This window comes from Dromiciops gliroides, chromosome 2 (genome assembly GCF_019393635.1).
Source record: "Dromiciops gliroides isolate mDroGli1 chromosome 2, mDroGli1.pri, whole genome shotgun sequence".
In the NCBI taxonomy this organism is placed as follows: Eukaryota; Metazoa; Chordata; class Mammalia; order Microbiotheria; family Microbiotheriidae; genus Dromiciops; species Dromiciops gliroides.
This window is the reverse complement of record NC_057862.1, coordinates 243,053,977-243,068,113: the sequence shown is the minus strand read 5'-3', so window position 1 is coordinate 243,068,113 and position 14,137 is coordinate 243,053,977. Positions and strand designations below refer to the sequence as shown.

The window sequence follows — 14,137 nt, the reverse complement described above, 5'->3', positions numbered from 1 at the left end:
CTCTTACCCTATTAGCTCTCTCTTTTCCCTTTCCCTCTCCCCTTCTTCCTGTCTGTTTCTCTCTTCCTCCCTCCCCCCTCTCTCCAACTGTATTTCTCTCTCTTACCTCTCTCTTTTTTTTCTCTTTCTCCTCTCTCTCTTCTTTCTATCTCTGTCTTTCTGCGTCTGTTTCTCTCTCTCTCTCTGTCTCTCTCTCTCTCTCTCTCTCTCTCACACACACACACACACACACACACATCTTGGCCTACCTTTCTAGATGGGAAGGTGTTTCTCAAGGGTACTTCAAGGGTCTTATTTCAGAGCCAGTTATTTGGTTGTTTTCAGCCCCAGAGGTGATTAGGAAATGAATGAAAAGAGTCATAAGGCTACAGAGGGTGGTGAGCTATTCAACTCCTTGTGGTTCTTCTAAACAGGTTTGATTAAAGTGGTCTTTTATAAAGAAATCAGGCCTTTTTAAATGCTAGCACAGTTCACTGGTCCGGGAATCAGGAAATTAATGTTCAAATTCTCAATTTAATGCTTATTAGGCATTAAGATGATATAGTAGATAGAGTATTGAACTTGGAGTGAGCAAGACTTGAATTCAAATCTAGCTTTTGGATATTCCTAGCTGTGTGACCCTCTCTGTACAGCTCTGTACCCTCTCATACAAGTAAGTAACTTGCCTTTCTGGGACTCAGTTTCCTCCACTGCAAAATAAAAGATGATGGACTATCAGAGGTCTCAAACTCACAGCTTCACCTGCAAAACTTCTAAAGGTGTCTGTCAATGATTGTGATATAATTGGGAAGTGTTTAAAAAAATAAATAAAACTACAATACAACATAGGTAATGTTAAGTGGTGTAATATATCTTGCAGGGACCCATTTCTTTTTGAGTCTGACACCACTGGACCAGTTCATAGGGAACATAGGATTTAGAGTAGGACCAAAATAGTCATCTAGTCCAAGTGTTCATTTTGCAATTGAGGAAACTGAGGTCCAGAAGGGGAAAGTGACTTGCCAGAGGTCACACAGCTAGTTAGCCCCTGGCACAATTTTTTTCTCCATTTTTTCTTTTCTTTAAAACTATATAGGGGGCGGCTAGGTGGCGCAGTGGATAAAGCACCGGCCCTGGATTCAGGAGTACCTGAGTTCAAATCCGGCCTCAGACACTTGACACTTACTAGCTGTGTGACCCTGGGCAAGTCACTTAACCCCCATTGCCCTGCAAAACCCCCCCAAAAACTATATATACCATACTGCCTAAGGAACAACCAAGTGATGCAATGGATAGAGTGCCAGGCCTGGAGTCAGGAAGACTTATCTTCCTGAGTTCAAATCTAGCCTCAGACACCAGCAGTATGACTCTGGATAAGTCACTTACCTCTGTGGGCCTCAGTTTTCTCATCTGTAAAATGAACTGGAGAAGGAAATGGCAAGCCACTTCAGTATCTCTGCCAAGGAAACCCTGAATGGGGTCATGAAGAGTTGGGCACAACTGAACAACAACAACTTTGACCTCCCTCCATACAGCATTTTCAGCCTCAGGAGAATTCTCAGAGTCCACTAAGTATTTCTCCTGTCTCTGCCCTCGGTGCTATGTGGCCATAGAAAGCTCCATCTTAGCAGGGTTGGCATTTTAGGTTGACTGCTGCAGCCTCATGCCCATTTCTTTTTCTTTAAGAGCTATGGGTGAGGGGCTGCTAAGTGGCACAGTGGATAGAGCACTGGCTCTGGAGTCAGGATTACCTGAGTTCAAATCCGGCCTCAGACACTTAACACTTACTAGCTGTGTGACCCTGGGCAAGTCACTTAACCCCAATTGCCTCACTAAAAAAAAAAAAAAAGAGCTATGGGTGAGCCACCCTCCCTCCCCTATTATCTGAGTCTTCCCTTTGCCATGCTTTGCTTTGATGTTCTGCCTGGAGACTATCAGAACAGGGAGGGGTTAGTGAGTTTAGGCCCACACCTGTCTGGCTTCCAGACTCCCTGCCCAGGACCTCCTTCAGTTTTCTGAATCTGCCAGCTGGCACAACCCCTTGGTACTCCCTGTGCTTCTCTTCTTCTGCAAGCCACCCTTGTAGAAAGCCTGCTTCTGGGTCAATGCTGGAGCAGGTGAACACCTTGAAGCTCTGTGGGGGAACTGGTCCATCTGTCACACTCTCCATCCCCATCCACATTTGTCCCTTGATTAGGCAGGATTTGCCGCTTTTAATTGAACTTGGTGAATCTGTAGTACTTGTAGGCACCTTAGCCTATTCACACAGAATAGCCATTGCTCCTTTTTCTCTGCTTCCCATTTCAGCACACTTTACTAAACTGTGGAACATGGATTTGTAACCCCCTTTGCCAATCCATCTCTGGCGAGATCCCCATGTAGCCTTTAAAGTGGTCTGCGTTCAGTTTCCAAAAGCCATCCCCTATGTCAATCCCCAGGCTTCACCCTCTTGGAAATACTCTCCAGTAACAAACTCAGAAAACAAGTGGATGATCCTGGGAAAGTCATCTAACCTCTCAAGGACTTAATTTCCTTTTCCATAGAAATGGAGATGATAATATTTACAATCCTACCTTAAAGGAGAAAAGTGCTTTCTTTATAAAATGTAAGGCAATGTATATCTATAAGGGATTGATCAGTAAAATTTCCTAATCAACTTGATGATGTAATGGGAAGATGGGGTACAGTTTGGGTTAGGGGTTGGGGTTCTTAGGAATTCCTCTTTAAAGAATTACACCCTCTTGCACACAAAAGTAGTTAGAATAAGGTGGTAGTTTATTTAGGGGCAAGGGAAGGGAAGGGGTGGGTAGGGAAACCATGAAAGAAATCCTTGGACTTCTCATGGGGAGATAGGCACAAAGCACGTGGCTCAGAGGTACCAATCTCCCTGAGCAGGAGACTGGCAGGTACTTTTATAGAGGACTGATGGGGGTGGACCATCTGCCCGTGGAAAGTTCCTTTAGTGAGGGAGGACCATCCCCCACTGGCAGTGACTGGAGGAATTGGGTGAGGGGTGGCTTCTGATCTCTCTTCAGGACACAAAGGCCACAGCCACACCCAAATTTATCTCCCCAGGATTAAGGAAGACCAGAATGAAGGGTAGGAATCCCAAGCTAGCTCAGTCCGATTTGGTTCCGCTTATCTTTCTAGGCATATCTGTCCTCTGGTTTAGCCTCTCAAGGACAAGATTCCTCGATGTGCCCCAGAGAACTTCTGGGGTGCTCTGTACCCCATGACAATAAGATTACAGGAAGGTGAACTTTGGTATGGGGCTTTGATTGCACCTCCTTATGGAAGATATAGGCCAGATCTAGAAAAGAGTCAGTCATATTATAAAAATCTGTCTTTCTGGGCATTTTTGGGGAGGCAATCAGAATTAAATGACTTGTCTAGGGTCACACAGCTCATGTTTGAGGCCAGATGTGAACTCAGGTCTTCCTGACTTCAGGGCTGGTGATCTATCCACTGTGCCACCTAACTGCCCCTTCTATCTTTTTCTCTTCTTTCAAAGTAGAGTGAGAGTAAAAGTTCTTAACTAGGGTTCATCAGCTTATTTATTTATTTATTTTTGTTGTTTGTTTTTTGTTAGGGCAATGGGGCTTAAGTGACTTACCCAAGGTCACACAGCTAGTAAGTGTCAAGTGTCTGAGGCCGGATTTGAACTCAGGGACTTCAGAATCCAGGGCCGGTGCTTTATCCACTGCGCCACCTAGCCGCCCCCTCATCAGCTTATTTTTTAAAAAGTGTTTGATATCTATATTTCAATATAATTGATTCCCTTTGTAATCCTAAACTTTTCATTTATTTATTCATTTAATCATTCATTCATTTATTTGTTCATCCATTCATCCATCCATTTATTTATTTATTTGCTTGTTTGTTTATTTTTATATTATATTATAAAAGTATTTTATTGTTTTCCAGTAACATGTAAAGATAGTTTTCAACATTTGTTTTCATAAGATTTTTAGTTCCAAACTTTTCTCCCTTCCTCCCTTCCCTCCCCACTCCCCAAGACAGAAAGCAATCTGATATAGGTAATATATGAACAATCACATTAAACATATTTCTGCATTAGTCATATTGTGAAAGAAGAATCAGAACACAAGGGGAAAACCTCAAAATAAAAAACAAACAGTCAAAAAGTAGAAACAGTATGGCTTGATCTGCATTCAAATCCACAGTCCTTTTTGTTTTTGGATATGGAGAATATTTTCTATCGAGTTCTTTGGAATTGTCTTGGATCATTGCACTGCTGAGAAGAGCCAAGTCTATATCACAGTTGATCATCACATAATGTTGCTGTTACTGTGTACAAAGTTTTCTTGGTTCTGCTCACTTCACTCAGCATCAGTCCACTTCAGTCTTTCCAGGTTTTTCTGAAACCTGCCTGCTCATCATTTCTTACAGCACAATAGTATTCCATTACATTCATATACCACAACTTGCTAAACCTTTTATTTTAAGCATTTAAAAACATTATTTTGAGAAAGGGATCCATAGGCTTCACCAGACTGATAAAGACAGTTTCTAAAACCAGAAAAGCTAAGAATCCTTTCCCCCACTCTTAAAATTTTATTATTTATTTATTTTAAAAATTCTTAAAATTTCTGAGTTCCAATTTCTCTCCCTCCCTCCAAACTTCCCACAAATTGAGAAGGCAAGTAATATGATATCAGTTTTACATGTGGAATCATGCAAAACATATTTCCACATTACCCATGTCACAAAAAAGCAAAACCAAAAAATAAAACAAAATTAAAAAATATACTTCAATTTGCACTTAAAGTTTATTGGTTCTCTTTCTGGAGGTGGATAACATTTTTTCATTATGACTCCTTCAGAATTGTCTTGGATCATTATATTGATCAGAGTAGTCTTTCAAAGGTGATCATCATTACAATATTGCTATTAATATGTATACTGTTCTCCTGGTTCTGCTCACTTAACTCTGCATCAACTCATATACGTCTTTCCAGGTTTTTCTGAGAGCATCCTGCTCATCATTTCTTATAGCATGATAGTATTCCATCATAATCATATACCACAACTTGTTAAGCCATTCCCCCATTGATGGATACCCCCTTGATGTCTAATTCTTTGCCACTACAAAAATAGCTGCTATAAATATTTTTGTACATATAGGTCTTTTTCCTTTTTCTTTGATCTTTTTGGGATACAGACCTACTAGTGATATCTCTGGATGAAAGGGTATGTACAGTTTTATAACCCTTTGGACATAATTCCAAATTGTTTTCCAGAATGATGGGCCAACATACAACTCCACCAAGAGTGCTTTAGTGTCTACATTTTCCCATAGCTCCTCCAACACGTCATTTTTCTTTTCTGTCATGTAAGCCAATCTGTTAGGTGTGAGGTGGTACTTCAGAGTTGTTTTAATTTACATTTCTTTAATCAATACTGATTTAGAGAAATTTTATATGACTATAGATAGCTTTGATTTCTTCTGAAAACTGCCTGTTCATCTCCTTTGACTCCTTTTCAATTGGGGAATGTCTCTTATTTTTATAAATTTTACTCAGTTCCCTATGTATTTGAGAAATGAGGCCTTTATCAGAGAAACTTGCTACAAAATTTTTCAATATTACTTCATTGTCCATGGTAACTTTTAGCAAAATATAGTTTCCCTGATTGTCTCTTTCAATTAGATTGATTTTTGTCTTTGCTTTGTCTGAGACCAGTTGCTATCCCTGCTTTTTTTTTAACATCAGTTGAGGCATAATATATTTTTATTTTTACTTCATGTGTCTTTCTGTTTCAAGTGTGTCTCTTGTAGACAGGATATCATTGGATTCTGATTTCTAATCCATTCTATCATCTGCTTCTATTTTATGGATGAGTTCAAGGTTAATAATCCTTCATCTAGAGAGAACTGAAATCACAGATTTTAGAGCAGAGCTTGGGGGGTGGGGTGACTGCCCCTCTCTGGGATTGTCAATCTGTCCCAGTGAAGACAACTCCTTAGTTCAAGTGAAACTGACATCTGGTATAATGGTGGAGGTATGAGTTTCTGTTTGGGAATCTGTTAGTTATTAAACACTTATTAATTGTCTACTATGTGCCAGGCACTTTGCTATGTACTGAGGATAAAAAGAAAAGCAAAAGAGGCGCAGCTAGGCAGTGCAGTGGATAAAGCACCAGCCCTGGATTCAGGAGGACTTGAGTTCAAATCTGACCTCAGACACTTGACACTTACTAGCTGTGTGACCCTGGGCAAGTCACTTAACCTTCATTGCCCCAGAAAAAGAAAGGCAAAAGACAGTTCCTTCTCTTAAGGAATTCAAAGTATGCTAGGAGGGACAAGGTAAAAGTGACTCTATTCAAACAAGCATAAATTGGAGATAATCAACTGAGGGAAGGCAATAGAATTAAGGAGCTTTGGGAAAGGATTCCTTTCCTTCAGGAAAGAAGGTGGGATTTTAGCTGGGACTTGAAGGAAGCTAGGCAAGCCAGGAGGCAGAAATGAAGAGGGAGAGCACTTTAGGCAAAGCAAGTGCTTAATGAATGCTTGTTGTCTTATTCCTTGACCCAGTCATGAAGAGACTCTGCAAGGGCCAACTGTAGTTAAGGAATGATGGGGGTGGGATTTCTTAAACAGTTCAGGCGGCTAGAGAGTTTAGGGAACCAAGCTTCTAGAGGTAGGGAAGAAGTACTTGGGCAGTGCCAACTTAGGTTTGCCTCTCTAGTCAACCCAAATTCAAGAGTTGTGGGACTCAACCTTTGAGGTGGGGGGGGGAGAGGGTGAGAGGAAAAGAAAGAAGGAGAGGGAGAGGGAGAGAGGAGGGAAAGAGGAAGAGGGAGAGCAAGAGAGGGAAGAGGAGGAGAGGGAGGAGGGGGGAGAGGGGGAGAGAGAGAAGGAAAGAGAGAGAAGGAGGGTGGGAGGGACAGGGATAGAAAAAGGGAGAAGGATGGTGGGAGAGAGGGAGAGGGAGAGAAAAGGCAGAGGGGAGAGAGAGGGAGGGAAAGGGAAAGGGAGGGAGGGAAAAGGGAGAGAAAGAGAGGGACACTGAGAAGGAGAGGGAGCTGAGCTGTGGTAGACAAGGAAGAGATTATTCAGGGCCACTGGATTACTGTCTTGGAACAAAGAACTTGGACTGAGGCTGCCAATTGTGTTCTCCTTTTCAAAGACTGAGGTGTATTACAAGGTGTATCATAAAGATCAATGCCTTCTCCAATTTCCCTTCTTTGTTTCTCTCCAATAGCTGGCACTGTTATATACTCTTTTCTTTTTATCTAAACTCTTTTATCCAGATTTTGCTTCTTGTTTTAAAAATCCCATCATTGTAAATCATGAAGGCTTGTATTGTGTCTGTATACTTAGTCTATGGCAAGAAAAGGGGAATTTTCCTCTTTTATTGGGCAGAGGCATTGGAGAATTAAGTAAAAAAAAGTGTTCTTCAGGACCCAGGCACCGCAGAGCTAGCTAGAAAGGCTGTGCATCAGGCCTGGGCTGGGTCTGGAGGTCTCAGCCTGTGGTAGAGTCCAAATATATTCATGAAGGTTGCTAATGTGAGAGGGATCTAAACAAGCATGGTCTTGGATAGATCTTTTCCATGTAATAACATAGGCCACCTGAGCTCTATCCATTTTGTTAGAGGGACCATTTTACATACTCCAACTCATAATAGGAAACTGTAGTAGAAGGGTGATGTTATGACCTGTTATTATCCATTCAGTAGTAACTGAATTTGTTACTAGGGGCTAATAAGAAATGAGTAACTTTTTCTAAAGTGGCATAGTAATTCATCATCACGCAAAGCTCGCTCTGGAAGCCTAGTGATCATCAAAACTAATCACTTTTTGGTGCCTGCCAAAGGCTCCATTTCACCTGCTCCTTATGGACAGAGATATTAAAAAAACATCAGCACCAGGAAGTCATGAGAAACAAGAGACTGCTGGACAACCAACTTTAGGTTCCCCAGGGTTGCAGATGGTTCTGGACCCTACCTGAAAGAGGCAAATTTGCACATTACTCAGTAAATTGGGGTCACCAGGATACCCAGGTAGAGACAATGAGTCCAGTAACTTCTGGGCCTCTCCATTGGTTTGAGGTTGATATGGGGGGAAAATGGGGTACGGGTTGGGGTTCTTAGGAATTCCTCTTTAAAGAATTATACCCTCTTGCACACAAAAGTAGTTAGAATAAGGTGATAGTTTATTTAGGAGCAAGGGAAGGGAAGGGTGGGGGGAGGGAAACCATGAAAGAAATCCTTGGACTTTTCATGGGGAGATTGGCTTAAAGCACATGGCTCAGAGGTACCAAATCTCCTCGAACAGGAGATAGGAAAGTACTTTTAGAGAGGACTGATGGGGGTGGACCATTTGCCTGTGGAGTGAGGGTGGACCATCCCCCACTGGTGGTAGCTGGGGGAATTGGGTGAGGAGTGGAGGACCATCCCCCACTGGTAGTGACTAGAGGAATTGGGTGAGGGGTGGCTATGGATCCCTCTTCAGAACGCAAAGGCCGTAGTCACACCCAAATTTATCTCCCTAGGGTAAGGGAGACCAGAATGAAGGGTAGGAATCCCAAGCTAGCTCAGTCTGATTTGGTTCAGTTTATCTCTCTAGGCGTTATCTGTCCTCTGGTTTAGTTTCTCAAGGAAAAGATTCCTCGGTGTGCCCCAGAGAAATTCTGGGGTGCTCTGCACCCCTTGACATTCCCCACTTCTCTATATATAAAGGAAAGGGGGCAAAGATTCTTCTGAAACTGCTTCATGCTGAGCGGGGGTCGAAGAAATCATGGCGCAAGGGAGGGGGAGGGGAGAGAAGTGGAGAAGGCCCAGAGTGCACGGAGCTGTGAGGGGCTCAGAGGGTCCAGAGTTGACACATAGGCACAATGGGTATCTGCCATGAATCTTTGAGCCTAGATGGAACAGACTTAAAAAAATTAAAACTGACCAGAGCAAAAAAAAAAACGAAAAGGGACTTTATCAGATCAGGAGTCAAGTGGGACCTTTTTGCAGGACACGGTTGTGGCCTGCTTTACTGGAGTTAAGTAATCAAATCAAGCCTAATTCTGTGATAGGCAGTGTCTGTCTACATTTAGGGTCCTTGTATCCCATCCCCACTTTGTACCTTGATGGCATGCTAGGACCTGAACCAGAGAGTAAGACAGAGGTTGCCCCAAAACCATTCCTAGGTTTGCCTCCTATGTCCAGTTTGGCCATAGGCCTGACAAGGTGCTGGTCAGGAGAGCAAGGTGCAGAGCGCTGGATTTTCGCTAAGCCAATCTCTTGGGTGCTGCCCTGGGGACAAAGAGGTAGGAGAGCTGGCCTCATCTTCGTGCAGCGTCCCCCACTTCTGTGTCCCGGTTTACTGCAGCTGCCAGAATCTCGGCCAGCCGGAGTTCTGCTGGTAGCAGATGTGGTGATGGCTGCTGCTATTATAGAAGCTTGGTCTATGGAGCGGGCACGAGCCATCTTTTCTCTCTCTTTGGCTACTACAAGGTCCCTGTTATTAAAAATCTTAAAAGCAATGTCAAGGAGTTGTGAGGATGGGATCTGGGGACCCCAGTCTAGCTTCTGGAGCTCTCTCCTAATGTCAGGAGCAGACTGGCTAATAAAATGAATATTGAGGACAGTTATTCCTACATCTCTTTGGGGGTCTAGGTTGGTATATTTCTTCAGAGAGTCCACTAAGCCGCTCATGAAGACAGCAGGATTTTCATCAGACCCCTGTGTTATCTCCCTCACCTTTCCATAATTGTCTTGTTTCTTAACCCCCCTTCTCATTCCCTCAACTAGGCAGGTGACCATGTGATTTCTACGAGCCCTGTCTTCCCTGTTATCATAGTTCCATCTCAGTTCTATGACCCGGACAGCTGTAAATCCAGGGACCCCAACCCAATTTCCAACCTGCGAGTGTTCATCCCCAACTTGTACTGCCAGATCCCAAATCTGTTTTTTCTCGTCAGGGGTACAACAGCTGGCAAGAATAATTTGCAAATCGGTCCAGGAAAGGTCAAACTCCAGTGTCACAGACTTAAAGCCATCTATGAACTTTGTGGGGTTCTCTGAGTAACTCCCCAATTTCTCTTTAATCTTAGATAACCTGCTTATAGAAAAAGGGGCATGCCTTAATGTTGTGTCCTTCCCAATGGGAAATTCCCTTAATGGAAGCAGGGAAGCAGTGGGAGATGCTGGTAAGGACATGGGTTGGGGAGATAGCTCAGGTGGAGGCCGAGACAGAGGATTGGGCAGAGGGCCCAGTGGGGGAGGGGTGACAGCCTTTGGCTGTGGAGTAGGTGGGGGAGGGGAAACAGTCTTTGGCTGCAGCATGAGTGGAGATGGGGAAAGGGAGATAGCCGTAGGTGACTGCAGATTAGGTAAAGCAGATGGGGTCGGCTGAATGGAAAAAACAGGAGAAATGGGAACATATTGGAGTTCCCCCCGATTGTAAATGGGGTAGAGCAGGATAGAGGGAGACTGATATCCACTCCCCGTGTGGCACAGGGAATTGGTTCTGAGATCAGCCGGTGGGCAAGGAGAGGTCTCAGTCATAGAGTGATATGACTGTGGTTGACCCATAGGTACGGAAGCAGGCGGGGAAGGAGTGGACCGAGAAGAATGAGAAACAGGTAGGGAATGAGTTTGAGGAGGAGGGGAGGCTGAGGTCTCAGAGTAGGTGCCCAAAGGGTTGGCTAATTGCTTGGACTTGCGGTGATTCTCAACCGGCAAGGGGACCTCATCCTTTCCCTTTGACTTCTGGCTTAAACTCATAAAAGCTGGTAGGTATGGAATCTCTGTCCATCTCCCTTCATGCTTGCAAAACTTGTCCAATTGCAAAATGGTATTATAATTAAGGGTGCCGTGTACAGGCCAATTTCCTTCACTTCCTAGAGGATAATGTGGCCATAAATTGTTACAAAAATGTATCATACATCTCTTTCTCAGGTTTTTAAGTTCCAATTTAGTCCAATCTCTTAGGATGCACCCCAGAGGTGAATTTTTCGGAACACTGCCTTTCTGTCCCATAAGTACTGTCTAAGGAGAATAGTCTGAACCAAGAGCAGAGCGCTGGTAAGGGATAGACACATAAGCATAAATATTCTTACCCAGAAATGTGTAGTCTGAGAGTCCTAGCGTGGTTCGGACATCTAGGAGTCCCAGGCTGCTCTCTGTTGTCCTGCAGACGCCGACTGTCTCTACCTCTCTGTGACTCAAATGGGAGGTTGAGTCCGGTGGGAGAGGGAGAAGAGAAACCCAGAAGGTAGGGTCTTACCTCCAGGTTGTGTGCCAAGCATGGTCCAGACGTCTGCTTGAGCTTTCGGCGAGGGAGGGAGACTCAGGCTGCCCTCCACTGTCGTGTGTGAAAGCTGATCCTCTCTCTACCTCTCTATGACTCAAACCGGAGGTTGAGTCAGGCGGGAGAGGGAGAAAGGAAACCCAGAAGGGAAGTTCCCACCCCCCCCCCAATTTTGTGTGCTAAGAGGAAAGGGGAAATTCCCGCATCCCTACAAATGTTCGGGCGCCAAATGATATGGGGAAAAATGGGGTACGGGTTTGGGGTAGGAGTTGGGGTTCTTAGGAATTCCTCTTTAAAGAATTACACCCTCTTGCACACAAAAAGTAGTTAGAATAAGGTGGTAGTTTATTTAGGAGCAAGGGAAAGGAAGGGTGGGGGGAGGGAAACCATGAAAGAAATCCCTGGACTTTTCATGGGGAGATTGGCATAAAGCACATGGCTCAGAGGTACCAAATCTCCTCGAATAGGAGACTGGAAAGTACTTTTATAGAGGCCTGATGGGGGTGGACCATCCCCCACTGGTGGTAGCTGGGGGAATTAGGTGAGGAGTGGAGGACCATCCCCCACGGGTAGTGACTAGAGGAATTGGGTGAAGGGTGGCTATGGATCCCTCTTCAGAAGGAAAAGACCGTAGCCACACCCAAATTTATCTCCCCAGGGTAAGGGAGACTAGAATGAAGGGTAGGAATCCCAAGCTAGCTCAGTCTGATTTGGTTCAGTTTATCTCTCTAGGCATTATCTGTCCTCTGGTTTAGTTTCTCAAGGAGAAGATTCCTTGGTGTACCCCAGAGAAATTCTGGGGTGCTCTGCACCCCATGACAAGGTGAAGTAAGTATCAGCCATTTGTTCCAGATCATACCTGGAATAATTTAAGTTCTCCCCGTTTATAGTATTCCCCCCATTTTTGAATGGGTAGACTAGACTCTGTATTTCCTTTAGGTTGATCCAACCTCTTGCCCCTCATATAGGCTACTTTCCAATCCAGAGTCTCTGCCACCATGGCCTTATCTAGTTTGGTTAACATGATGCCATCAGTGTTGTGTGGGATATCAGTGCCCTCAGGGGGTGAGACCTCTTTCAGGTTTTTGCTCAACAGATCATGACTCTACCAGGTAGGTTTCAGTTACACCCAAAAGATGGTGAAGGTTTATTGGACTCTTCTTGGCTAGTTTCAGCCACAGGAATAGAGAAAAGGGCAAAACCCCTTACCACTCACCCATGGCCTGGGCTGCTTGTTGTGCCATATATGAGGTTTGGAATGGCAACAGTAACAGGCACGACAACTCTGTTCAGCATTTTGTAGTTTGCTGTAAGTTGCCAGATGCCATCTACCTTTCTCATTGGCCTCACAGGGTTATCATAATGGGAGATGTGGTAGCAATGTACTCTAGCTTCTTTTATCTTCATCACTAGGGAAGAAATAGCTTTTGTGCTTCTTGGGACCTACTGTTTGGTGCTGATAACCACAATTTACTGAAAACAGACTGATCCTCACCTATTTCCCATTCCCAGGCCCAATGAATTGCCTGGGGCTAATCAATCTTTGTCAATTCCAGACTCTTAATTGTTTTATGGATCTCCCAAACAAACTATTACCCAGACTTAATTCCTGGACTTTAGATTATTATGTAAAAAGGTTCATTTACATTAAGTAGTTTCTATTTAGAGTTAAATAGTTTCTATTTGTGAGAAACTCACCTAACCTAAAGGCAGTCTCATAGCTCCCTTTGTTCTGTTACCCCACATAAACCCTGTCCTCAGTCCCCATCTTTGGGTATTCCTAGGAATCTTGCTTTGTGATAATCCAAGTTATAGCTCCTTTGCCCTGATTAAAGACCTTTTTTCTCCTATATTGATCATTTCATTAATTTTCAGGTTGACAGTGCTAACTCTATAGTATTGTTCAGGCACCTCCAAGGGTTTCCATTTGTCCTAATGCACAATAACTGGCATAGAGGTTGACATCAGTGCTCATATAGCTACTGACTTTTTTTTGTGAGGCAATCAGGGTTAAGTGACTTGCCCAGAATCATACAGCTAGTAAGTGTCAAGTGTCTGAGGTTGGATTTGAACTCAGGTTCTCCTGATTCCAGGGCCAGTGCTCTATCACCTAGCTTCTCCTAGCTACTGACTCTTAAGTATGCATGATATACATGAGTGGCTTGGGACTGCCAACCCAAAGCTCCTCATAGAAAAGGGTGTTATTACTCTTTGCCCATTTAGCAGGATAGAGGATGTTGTACTTTATCCTGCTATCCCCAGAGTGCCCCAAGTCCCTTTTTATATTGATAGTTGCTGTGCTGATGTATTAAAATTGGCGTGTGTATGTGTGTGTGTGTGTGTGTGTGTGTGTATGTGTGTGCATGCACATCTAATTGCTCCTAACATTGACAAATCATAGGACTTAAGGGACCATGGTAGGGTGATGTATAGCCAGCCCACAAAACCTATCTTCTTTAGGAATTTTACCCCCTTCCTTGACAACACCCCAGTGGAGAACCATTACAAAGGGAATTCACCTTTTCCAGGCAGGTATGTGAAACTCTCCATCTTAGTGATCTGAAAATAGAGAGAGTCTAATTCCCATCTGGGGACTAACTGTTTTAACTGACTTTACAGATGTAAATCCTCTGTGAGATTCCTCAAACTAATGGAACTGGTAGCTTAGAGGAGCTTTGCATTGCCCCAGTTGGACCATGACCTCACCAACCATCATTCTAGTGACTCATCAGAGTCTTGTTCAAACATATTTTACACTTGACACTTACTAGCTGTGTGACCCTGGGCAAGTCACTTAACCCTCATTGTCCTGCCCCCAAACAAAACAAAGCAAACAAACATATTTTACTTACTAGTCAAAGACCAGGTGCCCTCTTAAATTGGAAGTGGCCCC

General features: G+C 43.8%; 1 protein-coding gene and 1 pseudogene across 2 annotated transcripts in view; one reads left to right on the top strand and one right to left on the bottom strand.

Moving 5' to 3' along the window:
- LOC122741810 overlaps window positions 1-2,149 on the bottom strand; it is a 36,741-nt pseudogene extending 34,592 nt beyond the window's left edge.
- The window catches only part of LOC122740855 (deubiquitinase DESI2-like), a 127,368-nt gene that overhangs the window by 87,150 nt on the left and 26,081 nt on the right, over window positions 1-14,137 (top strand). The gene's annotated exons all lie outside the window — the stretch shown is intronic.